The sequence below is a fragment of the Equus caballus genome, chromosome 14, assembly GCF_041296265.1.
Source record: "Equus caballus isolate H_3958 breed thoroughbred chromosome 14, TB-T2T, whole genome shotgun sequence".
Lineage (NCBI taxonomy): Eukaryota > Metazoa > Chordata > Mammalia > Perissodactyla > Equidae > Equus > Equus caballus.
The window spans coordinates 19600036-19613911 of record NC_091697.1 but is presented as its reverse complement, the minus strand read 5'-3'; the positions used below and the strand labels follow the sequence as shown (position 1 = coordinate 19613911).

The 13876-nt window shown below is 42.0% G+C and overlaps 1 long non-coding RNA gene across 1 annotated transcript; it reads left to right on the top strand.

Annotated features, from left to right (window-relative positions):
* Positions 1–949: 949 nt before the first annotated feature.
* On the top strand, positions 950–13162 carry LOC138917239 (uncharacterized). The gene is made up of 3 exons (XR_011424973.1): positions 950–1287; positions 7069–7238; positions 8309–13162. It is a non-coding gene; the product is annotated as an uncharacterized lncRNA (long non-coding RNA).
* Positions 13163–13876: the final 714 nt, after the last annotated feature.

Below are 13876 nucleotides of genomic sequence, written 5' to 3'. Positions count from 1 at the left end.
GGCCACTTCTTGAGCTTTACACGTTCCCACAGGTGATGGCAGCTCATTGTCTTCTGTACTTTTCTTAGAGCCTCTGTCATGTGAAAGGTGAAGTGGGATCGACACATTCCCCATTAAATTGTGCAGGCAAGGCTGGCTATAACTAGGGGTCTTGTATTTTGAGGAATTATTTGGAGATGGTATAGGGGAAAGGAAAAATATAAGATGGGGAGGAGACCAATAATATATCAAACCAACCTGGACCACTTCCACGTGACTAGATGTAAGAGGATGGAGTTCCACATTTCAGTTCTTGAATTCCAAGAGGACGTGGAATAGATTGAGTCTTTCAGGGGTAACCTGAATCCTCTCCACTGCTGAATCTTGCAGCAACTAATTTATAATAAATTCCATAACACGTAAAAAATTTTATAAGAGCCAGGAAGGGATAAGTTTTACTTTATTATAACCAATTTCTGCTACTAAAAAACCCCAATGGCCCATTTCCCCCTTCCCTCCAATTCAGATCATCTATGGACCCTATGATCCCATTCTGAGTGACAAAATTTTGTATCCATTCCGTTATCAGATGGCCCCCAAGGACTCCTCTCTGCCTAAGGCCATGCTGGACTGGGGTGGGCCTTGCTGCCTCAGATGACATGGGGAATGAAAGGCTTCTCTCAGATCTGAGAGAAGAAATGGCCTATAATAGGGTCTGTGCAGCTTTTTTAGAGAAGATCCCTATCAGTGAGAGATAGAAGGAGGCCTTTGATAATCTCATGATTAAGTTCATAGAGTGATCAACTACAGTGACTGTCTTTCACGGACATACAGATCCCTGAAGATCATGAGATATTCACAGCCCACTTCTCCAATAGTAACAAAAGTGTGTGTCATCTCGCCTCAGTGGGATGTTACCATGAAGCCCAACCATTGGAAAGTCACTGTTTTGATGGGTCTCTGGTATTCTCTCACCAGATAGGTGATATTCCTGGATTTGGGACATTCCTCAGGAGAGTCAATCCTTCTAAATGCCAAGAGAATATTTTTCTTACGAGTTTCTGGCATTCAGCCTTTCAGTGCCCAGATGTGCCTGCAACACTAGAGCAACAAAAAGGCTCGCCAAATGCTTCCTCAGACACACTCCCCCTGAAGTATGTTCAAGTGAGCATGTCTGCCCAGAGTGACATCACCTTCAATGCCCAGTGTGCTATGGCCTGGGCTCTGCATGATATGTTCCCAATCAGCTATGACGGAGATCAGAACAGGATGGAAGAGGCCTAGCATCTTATCTCCCATCACTGGAAGGTAAGATTTCCTCTCAAATTGGGTCCCCAGACACCAGAATCCTTGGGCTGATGGCTACAGCAGCACGTTTTTTGCTTGTTTGTTTCATTTTAAAGGCTTCAGAATTTTCTTCTAATTTTATCCTGCTCAGCCACAGCCGCAGCTTTCCTACTTCCTGTCTGGTATCTCAGGAACTATGTTGCTTTAAGAAATTTCGTTGCTTTTTATAGTGAGTAGAAGTGCTTCATCCTCAGACCACAGGGGACCTACAGAAGGGAAGAAAGACATTCAATGTAAATTAAGCTGCAGCTGATTCACTTTGAAGTGGTTATCAAAATGGGAGATAGCTTTACTTTGCAAAAGCTGCAGGATTTCTCTCTCAAAACTAGTCAGCACTCAGAATTTAACGCACAGTATAAAGCCTTTTTTCTTACTGTCTGGTTCAGCAGGACCTTGTAACTGCCATAGGAAGCAAGACAAGGGGGGTTTCTGTTGCATCCCTGCTGAGAGGGTGAGGACGTCTCACGGTTGGAGGAAGCCCTCACAGAGCTCTCCCACTGACAGATGGCAGGTGGCCCTGAGCTGGGAGAAGACCCTCATCCTACCCAGACTTCAGGAACTCCACTTTCGGCCATATAACTTGGGGGCAGGGAAAGGCTATTACCCAACCTGGGTGAACAGAAGTTCTTCTCACAGTAATTCCAAATCAGGATTAAGAGACTCTAGTCATCTGACTGTTTACATCAATAATCCCACATATAGTCTAGTGAACTAGGAAAGCCAGTCTGCAGTGGGATAGGAAAATACAGATTTGTATAGATCCTATTGGTATTTGGGGACTTGGATCTGGTTTCTTCCTGAGTCTACTTACTTTTGACAAATAAAAATGGCAAGCAATAGGATATATTGGAGTATATGAGGAAGCCATTTAGTATAAACCTAATTCGGCCTGACTTCTTTTTTTCCTCCAAAAGGGCCTGACTGGCTATTGAGCACGCATTGCATATCTGCTTAGACATTTCCTATGGCCAGAACAAAGGCCCTTGAGATAAAGATGCAACTTCCCCCCGACATTAGCATTTTTCCTTAGGCTAGGAACTGATTGCTGCACTCACCTCCCAGCTCACCTGTGACCACCCAGCTGGAGACAAGAGACTGCCACCCTGCTGTGTTCACTGAGACAGAAGACCTACCTGCTATTTCCATCAATCGCTGTGCCGACAGAGTAGTCTCGCGACTATTGTAAAAGGGACATTCCAATCATATGTGAAACATCCTCTTTGAGGGTATATAACGACCCTATATACCCCCCCACCTCTTTGGAGTGCTCTGTTCCTTTGTGGAAAGACTCTCCCGGGTTATAATCCTCAGATTTAAGCTCAGAATAAACTCACCCAAATTTTCATTTATAGATGGGACATGGATTATTTTCGTCGACACTTTTGAATCTGTAAGATACTCTTGTCGACAAAAATAATCCATAACCAATCTATAAATGAAAATTTGGGTGAGTTTATTCTGAGCTAAAATGTGAGGACCATGGCCTGGGGCCTTCCTTCTCCAAGGAAGGAAGGGCACCAAAGAAGTGTGGTGTACAGAGTGGTTATATACCCTCAAAGAGGATGTTTGACATATGATTGTAATGTCCCTTTTACAGTAGTCATGAGACTGCTCAGAGGTGAGCACAGCAATCAGTTCCTAGCCTAGGCAAAGATGCTTATTCTTAAGGAAAGGCCAATGTGGGGGAAGTTACACCTTTGTCTTAAGGCCATTTGTTCTTGTCTTTGGGACAGAGCAAATGCTTAAGCAGATATACAATGCATGCTCAATGGTCACATCAGGCCCTTTTGGAAAAACAAAGTCAGGCTGAATTAGGTTTACACCAAATGGCTTCCTCATATACTCCAATATATCCTATTGTTTGCCGTTTCTATTAGTCAATAGATAGATGGATAGATTTTAAGGAATTAGCTCTTGCGATTGTCGATTGTCGGGGCCGGCAAGTTTGAACTCTGCAGGGCAGGCTGGTGGGCTGGAGACCCAGGGAAGAGCTGATATTGCAACACTAATCCAAGGCAGTCTGGAGGCAGAATTCTTCTTTCCTTGGGGGACCTCAGTGTTTTTCTCTTAAAGCCTTCAACCAATTGGATGAGGCCCACTCATATTATGGAGGACAATCTGCTTTACTCAAAGTTCACTGATTTAAGTGTTAATCTCATATAAAAATACCTTCACAGTGACATCTAGACTGGTGTTTGATCAAATATCTGGGTACCATGGCCTAACCAAGTTGACACTTAAAATTAACCATCAGATACTCCACTAAGCTTCTAGTAGGGTACCAAGGTTTTGCTTAAACTAGCTCCAGTGAATTTCTTAACCTGCAGGGTCTAATGGTGTGATAGTAGCGGATTGCAAAGCAGAGTCAGTCATTCATCAACATGTATTGATCACTTACTCTGTGCCAGACACTGTTTTCAACACTGGAATTCAGTAGGAAAGCAAGACAAAATAAAAATCCAGTTCTTCGTGGAACTTAATTCTAGTAGGTGGGATACACACTAGTTGGGGGAGATAAACTGATTTTTCTGTTAATTATGATACTAAAAATATATTGCTCATTAGGTGAGTCATGGAATTTCTCTGAATCTCATTTTTCTTGAAAAATATTCCTGATTTAGGAGCTTTCTAATTTTGTTAAATTAGCTGTGAAAATTGGTTTGAGTCCTGCTTAATATGCGCCGTCAGAGGACTGTTTCCCAGCCCTCAAAGCAGTGAAACAGGCCGATACGATGGCAGCACCGAGTCATCCAAAGGACCTCCTGGTCTGTAGAGTCCCCTGGGCCTCCACAGATGATGCCAGCCTCAGGCCACGGATCCCGAGTCACCAGCAATTGTTGCTGTGATCCTCCCGCTTTTGAACAAAGCTGTTTAAGTGAGAATCCTCCTTGCAATTAGCTGCACAGCTCTTTGAAGAACATTAATTTCAGCAACAGTGTGGGTGACCATGTATTTCTAGATGAGGAAAAAAACCCTGAGGCAAAATATGACACGAAGAACTATGTTTATAGACACCTCAGTGACACTGAAGAGCTGGTGAACGTGGGAGACTATCCCCAGAGCACTGCTGGGTCCAGAGTTCACCATCTGCGAGGAACTGATAAAGTGGGCAATAGTTTTTTGTAAAAAGGTCAGAATCAACATAAACGTAAATGGCCATGATGAGAAAACAATGCAATGAATCAAAAAATAATTCTCTGTCCATTTAGACTAAATATGTACATACTTATATGAATAAAATAACTTTTTAACTCTTTAAGAGGTAGTTTTTGCTTTAAAACACAAAATAACTTGTTCACGTAGATCTCGTTAAAAATATTTGGATCTTTGGCATCACCTAATATAATCAAACCAAACCAACCTGATCAGGCCTCCTGAGGTTGTGTCTATATGGGTCAATAAATAAGTAACTTCTTTTCATAATTCACTAAAATGCCTACTGAGGCTCAATAATTTCTAAATCACTCAACTATACATTTGCTGTAACTGAGCAATCATTTCCGGGACGATAGTTAGTCCTGGAGGCTCTCCCATCCAACCCCTGACAACTGGAACATATCCAGGTAACTTGCATTAAGTCCCTCGACTGACATCAACACTGACTTTATTTGGCTTCATTTCTAATTTCTCTGTCCCCTAGACATATATCAAAAGTAGTCTCATACCTGTTTTACACATACCTACACAGATATAAGTAGATATTCTCCAATGCTGTCCTCTATACTTTGCCTTTGCTGTTAACCCCCCATGAACTCTCCTCTCCCGTTACTGTTCAGAAGCCCATCTCTGAGTGTTCTCCAAGCTGGGGTCCTGGATTTAGGAAAACTGCTTGCTATGTGGAGCCCCATCTGCTGCTTTGATTGTGGCCCATGCCCAGTGGGACAGATTTCCGGCGAGACGTAAGGGTCTGGAGAGAAACTGTTCTCTTTTCCTCCACTGCCTCAGAAACAGAACGGGCTGAGGGTCATCCACGACTCCTCGGGGACAGCTTTCTCTGAGGGGACTCGACGTGAAGAACTCAGGAGAAGCCCAGGAAAAAGCGCAGAGTGATGAGCTGGGAGCAGAGAGAGGGTGGTATCAGAGAAAGACGGTGGAGGAAAAAGATATGCTTGGGAAACGTGATATGTGTGGCGGAGATGGCTTCTTCCCCATCTGTATGATGATCAAGTCTTATGCTTGTCGCATAACCTACACTAGGTCCTAATAGGCAAAGATTCCAAGCAGGTAGCAGACACTAAAATTCTACTAAAAACAGCTAAACAATATCTTGAATTTAAAGCCTGTAAAACTCTGGTGAAGTTTTCCCTATAAGCTGTTATAGAATCAGGGGGACTAAATGAAATGGAAGCCCCGAGAGCAGGTTTGGATGTGGGATTAGGGAAAGAATTTGGGGTACTATCTATCTGGGAACGGAAGGTGGTATCAAGGCTACTAAAACTGAAAAAATGTCCAACACCTAACACAGGAGCCCGGTACACTGCAGAGCAACTTCCGGTATCCTTCTGTTTCTAGGAGGCCAAACTTATGTGTGAGTGTGGACTCTTCCTACAGTCAGCCCAGGACAGAGGGGTAGGAGCCTCTAGGGAGGTGCATGTATCCGTCTGTTCATATGTGCACAGAGGGAAGAAGGGGTGGTACCTAATTACTGTGATCTTCAGGGCAGGGAGAGCCAATGTGGTCAGATAAACACAGGCTTGGATAACTAATCTCAGATGAAAAGGGATCTGAGGAACAGAATACGTGCAAAGGCACTGAGGTCGGAATTTAGGCAGGACAGGATGGGAGCTAGACCTACCAGTGAATCAGAGGGGTAGCATTCGTGACAGTGGTAATGATCGTGAGCATGATTAGTGTGACAAGGATGGTAGCCACCAGGAACTGGCATTTAACATATGCCAGAGCTTCTGCTGAATCTTCTATATGTGTCTTCACATTTATTCTTCATGCTGAGGAATTACATATTAGGATCCTCATTTTGTGATGAGGAAACTGAAGTTTAGCAAGTAAACATCACTCATGTGAGTTTACTTGTACATTAAATGTCAAAATTGAAAGTAAAACCCATTTCTGATTACGAAGTTCATTAATTCACCCATTTATTACATATATATTAATTATTGGTTATTATGGACCAGGCACTGAGATCAGTGCTAGGGAAAATATGGTGCGTAAGAAACAGACATAATTCTTGCCTTCATGAAATTTATTCTTCCTGTGGAGTAGATGCAGGCATAATAAAAAATGTAGATAATTTTAAAAAACTGTGCTAAGTGTTAGAGAATAGGACAGCGGGCCTATGGGCTTGGCCCAGGGCACCTGGTGAAACACTTCAGGGACCCTGCTTTGAGGAAGTGCCACTGAGAATGGGGAGTGCATGTCACTATGGTGAAGGGTGGGGTGGGATGGGGAGCATTCCAGACAGAAGGAAGGAAGCGCTGCCTGTCTGAGGAACTGAGAGTAGACCCCCGAGGGTGGAAATAGGAGGAAGGAGAGGAAAGTACAAGGTGAGACCTATCTGGTTCATTTTGGGCCCTTTGGGCATGGTCGTGCTTGGGGCATTTTTTCTAACAGCACCGGGAGGCTGTTGGCAGAGCTGGACCCATTCCTGAGCCTCAGCTTTCTTGCCTGCAGGGTGGGACTCAGGGCCTGCCTCAGATTGCTCATGAAGCTTAGGTGAGAGTGTTTATCTCAACGGTTGGCACAGGGCCTGTAACCAAGTAATTTCTGTAATTTTACATACAGACCTAGAAGTTTAAAGAAGAGAAATCCAAAATAATCAAATTGATTGAATTACATTCCTGTAAATAAAGATGAAAAGAAATACATCTCTTTAATCTAAAAGGATGAGTCTGACAGCAGAAAATGATTCAAGCACACTCGCCTGTAAATCGCCTTCCTTCTGCACGTCGAAGGTGAGAGAGATGTGGTTCAGGTCACCGGGGAGGGAGACACGAAGCACTGACTTGGGGAAACAGCCGGACATGCCAAGCGTTTGAATTAAAAAATGTGATTTTAGGGGCCATCCCAGTGACATAGTGGTTGGGTTCCTGCGCTCCACTTCTAGGGCCCGGGGTTCAGGGGCTCAGATCCCAGGTGCAGACCTAGCACAGCTCGTCAAGTCACACTGTGGCAGCATCCCACATAAAATAGAGGAAGACTAGTACAGATCTTAGCTCAGCGACAATCTTCCTCACACACATACAAATGTGATTTTAAGACCAAATCAGGATACGTGTTACAGCTGTGCAAGTATTAGTTGTTCAGGTTGGGATTCCAGCTGGAGTCAGAACACTGTGTCTGAACCCATCCCTGCTGTGCCCCTCCTTCCCTTTCAGGCCTGGGCCCGTGTGAGAAGTGCCCAGAGGACCGGTACCCAAACAGGGAGAGAGATCGCTGCCTCCCCAAGGCCACCGCCCTCCTGGCCGTAGAAGGACCCTGGGAACGGCCTTGGCCTGTGCAGCTCTTCCCTTCTCTCTCCCCACAGCGCTGGTTCCGGGGGTCTTTGTGAGGCATCGGGACACTCCCATCGTCCAAGCCCACAAGCCGTCTCTCGGCTGTATTCTCGTCTCCCTGACCCTCTGCTTCCTCCGCTCCTTGCTCTTCGCTGGTCGTCCTACCACAGTGACCTGGCTTCTCCCACAAACAACCTTTGGGATGTGTTCACAGTAGCTCTTTCCAACACTTTGTCAGAGACCATCACTGTGGTTCTGGCCTTCAAGGCCACAGGACCAGGGGGTAGAGTCAGGCTCTGCATGGGGCCCAGAGCTTCTAACTCCGTCATTCTCGCCTGCTCTCTGGCCCAAGTGATGTCCTGTGGGGCGTGTCTGGTGAGCTCTCCCCACTTTCCAGACACAGACCCGCACTCTGAGCCTGGACTCAGCATCACAGAGTGTAATGAGGGCTCGGCCACCACCTTCTGTTGGGTCCTGGGCTACCCGGGCGTCCTGGCCTTGGTCAGCTCCTCTACTGCTTCTGCCCCCAGGAGCCTCCCTGACACCTTCGATGAAGCCAGGTTCCTCACGTTCATGCCGGTGTGCTGCAGCGTCTGAGTGTCCTTCCTGCCCACCTGCCAGAGCACCAAGGGGAAGGCCATGGTGGCCGTGAAGACCTTCTCCATACGGCCTCCAGCCTGCAGTTACTGGGAGGCACATTGGCTCCAGAGTGCTTCATAATCCTCCATAATCCTCTGCGACCAGACAGCAGCACCCAGTTATGGATAAAGAAAAAAGGAGATAGGAAGAGAATTAATTCTGAAACTTTGTCTCAAAGCTTCCACTAAAAGTGAGCTTCTTGGAGAAACGAAAACATAGCTATAATTGTATGCCTTGTTTATTTTGAACATTTAACTATATTATGCCAGCAGGATGATCTTCCTCACATCATTGTTGAATGCACCACTAGCCCCAGGCCGTTTGCTTCATTAAACAGTTGTTTTGGTCTTGTTTTCAATAATGTTCAAGCCATCGGCTGGTCTTGTTACTTTCTCTGCCTTCTTTTGTGTAGAAATTGCTTGTTTTCTTGCCTTTCTTTAGCTAAAATTCTGTTTTCTTGTGAGTCTATTCTGTCAATCTCTCTAGAAGACATTCTGTTACTGACAATTGCTGTTTTTCTGCTTCTGTGGCTTCACCACTTATCACTGTGTTTGGTACAGTACAACTCCATTTGACTATTTTTTTAACCAATTCTGCATCCCACAATGGCTCCCCACCACTCTGGAAACAGCAGAGTGCAGTGAAATAAGCTCAGACTTGAAAGTTAGAAAGGGAGAGATAACCACTATTTAAATGCCCTTAAATTTTTGCTAAACTCATTTGAGCCTAGCTAGGAAGGATGTGGGATAAAATTGAATGATGCCTCTCTGCTTCACCTGGTACTACTGAAATGAACGTGTAGAAATCAGTGCCCTTGGATGTAAATGATATTGGACAGAATCAATTGACCAAATTCAGACAATCCTATAGCAAAATCTCAGTGACAGCACAAACAACAATACCAATTTTATTGTCTCTATCCTGTGTAGATTGTGTTGGTAACTAAGCCAAGGCCACAGCTCTCAGTCAACAGGGTGAAGGGGGAAGTCAGGTATGACAGGGTTGGAGATAAATAGGTTGCTCAGGAATTCCAGTGCCTAAGCTGGCTTGAGGAATGTAGCAGTCCTCAGGCCTGGCCTAGATATCCAGGACAGTCCCAAGGGTAGAGGAGGAGGGGGACAAGAAATCTCTGGGCTGAGCAGGAGGAAAGCATCATAGCACATGGAAACCTCCCATAGACTTTCCACTGCTCTAATGGAGGGTCCTTTCACAGGCTTAGAACAATCTCCTGTTCCTCCTTCTCGTTTTGGTCTGGTCATCAGGGAATCACAGTCTCGGCAGGCTCTTGTCCCAATGCCTGTCTCCACCCGCTTTGCTTTTGGTGTTATTCTGAACATATCTGTCTCATTCTTAAAGCTGGCGTCTTACTTAAAGGGAAAAAACTAAATGCTTCTAGTGCTCATCCCTATCAGGAACCGGTAAAGGATGCCTACTTTCTCTTCTACTTAACGTTGCACTAGAGGCACTAGCCAATGCAATCACAGAAGTGAAATCAATTGGACACATAAGAAAAAATGAAAAAGCAAAACTATCTTTACTTGTAGGTCATGTGGTAGTATATACAGAAAACCCTAGAGTTAATGATACAGATAACTTTACTAAATGATTCAGTAAAGTAGCAGCATATAAAATCAACATTAAACAATCAATGATATTCATACACACAATCTCCAGCTAAAGGAAATAATGGTAGAGAAAAACCCCATTTATAATAGCACCAAAGAATATTAAATACTTAGGAACAAAATTAACAAGGAATGTTCCAAATCTATAGGAAGGAAATATTAAAATATTCTTACAAAACACAAAAGTTGACTTGAACAAGTGGAATAGGATAACTCAGATCATAAAAATTTTATTTTCCCCTAATTTAACATTCATTTAATGAAATATCAATAAAATATCAAAAAGCTTTTTTATGAACTTGATACGTTAACGCTGATGTTTATAAGGAAAAACACTAATGAAAGAATGGCCAAAAATGAAAGAAAAATTTCAAAGCAGGAGGGAACTAATCTTACCAGATATTGAAATATACTACAAAGCCTCTATACAAATACATAGTATTGGTGGAAGAATAGGCAAATAGATCAGTGGAATAGAATAGAAAGCCCAGAAAGAGACTCAAGTACATACAGAAACTTGGTTTAAGGTAAAAATGGTATTTCAAATCACTGGGGCAAAAGATGAAATTTAAACAAAAGGTTTTGGGAGAGCTGGCTAGCCATTTGGGAAAAGGAAAAATTAGATTCATACCTTACACCGTAAACAAGACCATCCTGCAAATAGATCAGGGATCTAAATGTACAAAGCAAAACCATGCCCAAACTACTGGAAAACATGGGTGAAATCCTCTTTAACCCTGGTTTAGGGAAGGCCTTTTAAACTATGCCTCAAAATCCAGAGGCAGTTTTAAAAAGACTGATAAATTTGACTATCTAAAAAATTTTGTACATTGTATGGCACAAATCACCATAAACAAAGCAGATGACAACTGACAAACCAGGAGAAAATATTTGCATCACATATCACAGATAAAGGGCTAATGTCCCCAATATATAATTCTTAAATATGGGACTAAAATCCCAAATATAAAAGTAGAAAGATGTCATCAGCAGACAATTCACACCCACAGAAAGATGTAAAATGGTCCTTCTGTATATAAAAAGATATTTAACCTCACTCATAATTGGAGAAATGCAAATAAAAATACACTGAGAGAACAACTTCCATGAAGTGGTCACAAAAACCTGTTCTTAGATAAGTATTGAAAAAGCGGCACAAAATAAAAACATAACTATTAAAGACACTGGAAGAAAGTTTCTTCTCAGAACAAACAAACCAACCCGGAACTAGACGGGGCAATAATTATGAAGTTGCAGCTTTCTGTTCTGACAGCACCTGCAAACCCAAAGCCTGTGGCTGAGAATAGAGTGGAAATTGCAGCCCGTCCGCTTAGGGAACCAGAGATCAGAGTTTAGTGCTAAAAGCAGGTGGAAATTTAAATGGGCGAATCCTGCAGTGAGAGAACCATAGAAGGAGGGAGAACCAAATTCGAAGTATAAACTCTGCCCAAATTCCTGGGTGACAGCTAAATTTGGAATGTTCAGGGGAGACTGCAGGTGACTTGGCAAAAAAAAAAAAAAAAAAAAAAAAAGACTCGACAGATAGAGCTACACAGAGAAAAGTCTGTGAGTTTTCTACTTTTTCAATTGAAGCACTCTCCAGCCATGCACATCTTGTGTGACAGAAAGATGAAGCCTAACGGGCTTGAGCTTTCAGATGACAGAGCCTGAGGTCACCAGAGCAGCTGAAATTAGGGTGGAATTTTCAGAAGCAAAGAAACCACAGAAAGGATGAGCCTGATCTCTGCCTAAATCCACCAGATTACGCAGGCAGAAGGGAGACCCCCAGTAGGGCAAGCTAAAAAAAAGACTAAATCCTGCGGGTTGCATTGGAATTAGAGTAGGAACTCATAGCTGTTAATATTGATGCATGTATCTATATATACACATATGTATCTATACATGTCATTATATCTTTATAGATATAGAAATTGATACGCATATGTGTATTTCCTGGCTGTCTGCACTGAAAGGACCTAAAAGCAATGCTATCCCACCTAATGAGCACACTACTGCTCTGATGTTTCTTTTTAAATATCACCCTCAATAAAACAGAACCAGGGCTCCTTGGAGAAATCGCTAATATCTGGGCTGGAGCAAGGAAAGCACAATATAAACTTAGAGTGTTTCATAGTGCTAGAAAACAAAGAAGTTCTCCAGAAATGATGGAGACATGTCAACAAGATACAGGAGCAACATGGCAGAGCTCCCAGTGACCAAATTTTGGACAATTTGAGCAAGAAAATAAATGAAGATAATGATGTGTTATACCTGCTGGAATAAAATTAAAATCCATGAGTCCCTAGGGATATAAATAATCTAATAAATAAATAAATGGGGAGAAAAGGAAACTCTTTCTTACAGTAGAAACTTAAGTAATAAATGTAGAAAAAATGATGGAAATAAAAAACTGCCATCTTGCAAACAATACAGTAATAACCGTTTCAGGCAAGAATCATCAATGAATACTAATGTTAGTGGGAAGAAGAATCATGAGAAATGGGATGTTTATATAGTCTCAAAGGTATCTTCCCAAAGGGAAAGATAGTAACTTTACGGTGGGGAAATTTGGCAGACAATACCCTTAATCATACGATCAAAGAAACACCACCAGAACTTGGTCAAATCTACATCATGTGGCTCCTGATATAATGCACTAAGAAAGACGTCACTCCACATCTGTGGCACTCTTGCTAAAAGTGCCTAATTTTAATTCTAACCATGGGAAAATATCAGACAATCCCCAATTAAAGGAGTTTCTACAAAATAACTGGCTAGTCCCCCAATGATAAGACGGTGAAAGACAAAGAAAGACTAAGAAACTTTTTCATATTAAATAAACCAAGGAGACGTGGGAACTGAATGTAATGACAAGTGAATATAATGTGTGATCTTAGATTATAAACTGCACCAGACAGCAATTGTCAAGACTTGATTAAGATCTGTCAAACAGATAATATTTTTGAATCAATGTTAATTACCTGATTTTGATATTTGTACTTTACGCATAAGATCTTTGGCAATTTGGGTGATGAGTATGTGGGAATTTTTTTTGTACCAACTTTACAACTTTTTGTACATTTGAAATTATTTCAAAGTGAACATTATAAAATTTTTTAAGTGAAGAAAATATTTCTGACTTTCTTTAGAAATGATAAATATGTCTTCTTTAGATGTCTCTCCACTTTTGAGTCAAAGGATGATGCTTGTGGATTTCATCTTTCTTTTTTTTTTATTCACGTTTGTACTCCACACTCCTTATGAGCTTATATTAGGAATAAACTTAATGGTTTCCCTTTCCAAAATTACGATGGATTATAGATATGACAATAATAATTATAACAACTACAAATTACTGAGTGTTTACTATGGGCACTTCTCAGTTTTACTAGATGTACTTCTCAGGTTTTATTTTCAGCAAATATTACAATAACGCTCTGAAAAAGGGACTATTGTTACTCCTTTCTTCTAAAGGAGAAAATTCAGATTGAGGCAGGCTGAGGACTTTGCCTTAGTCATCAGTTAGTTGGAGTGATGTTTCACAACCAGGTAAAACTCTCATGTCCTGTTGGTTTTATGAGTCCAGCCAAATGTTGATACCAAAACCTTACAAGACAATACAAGAAAGAAAAGTGTAGACCAAATTTCTCACATGAACATAGATAAAAATCCTAATGAAAATATTAGCAAATTGAATCCAACTAAATAAAAGAGGACAGGTCGTCTTGGCCAAGTTGTACTCTTTCTAGAAATATATGGTAGTTTACCATTTAAAAATCAATAAATGAAGGATTTCATTTCTAGTATGGCTGCACAAACTCCAAGCAGCCTTCT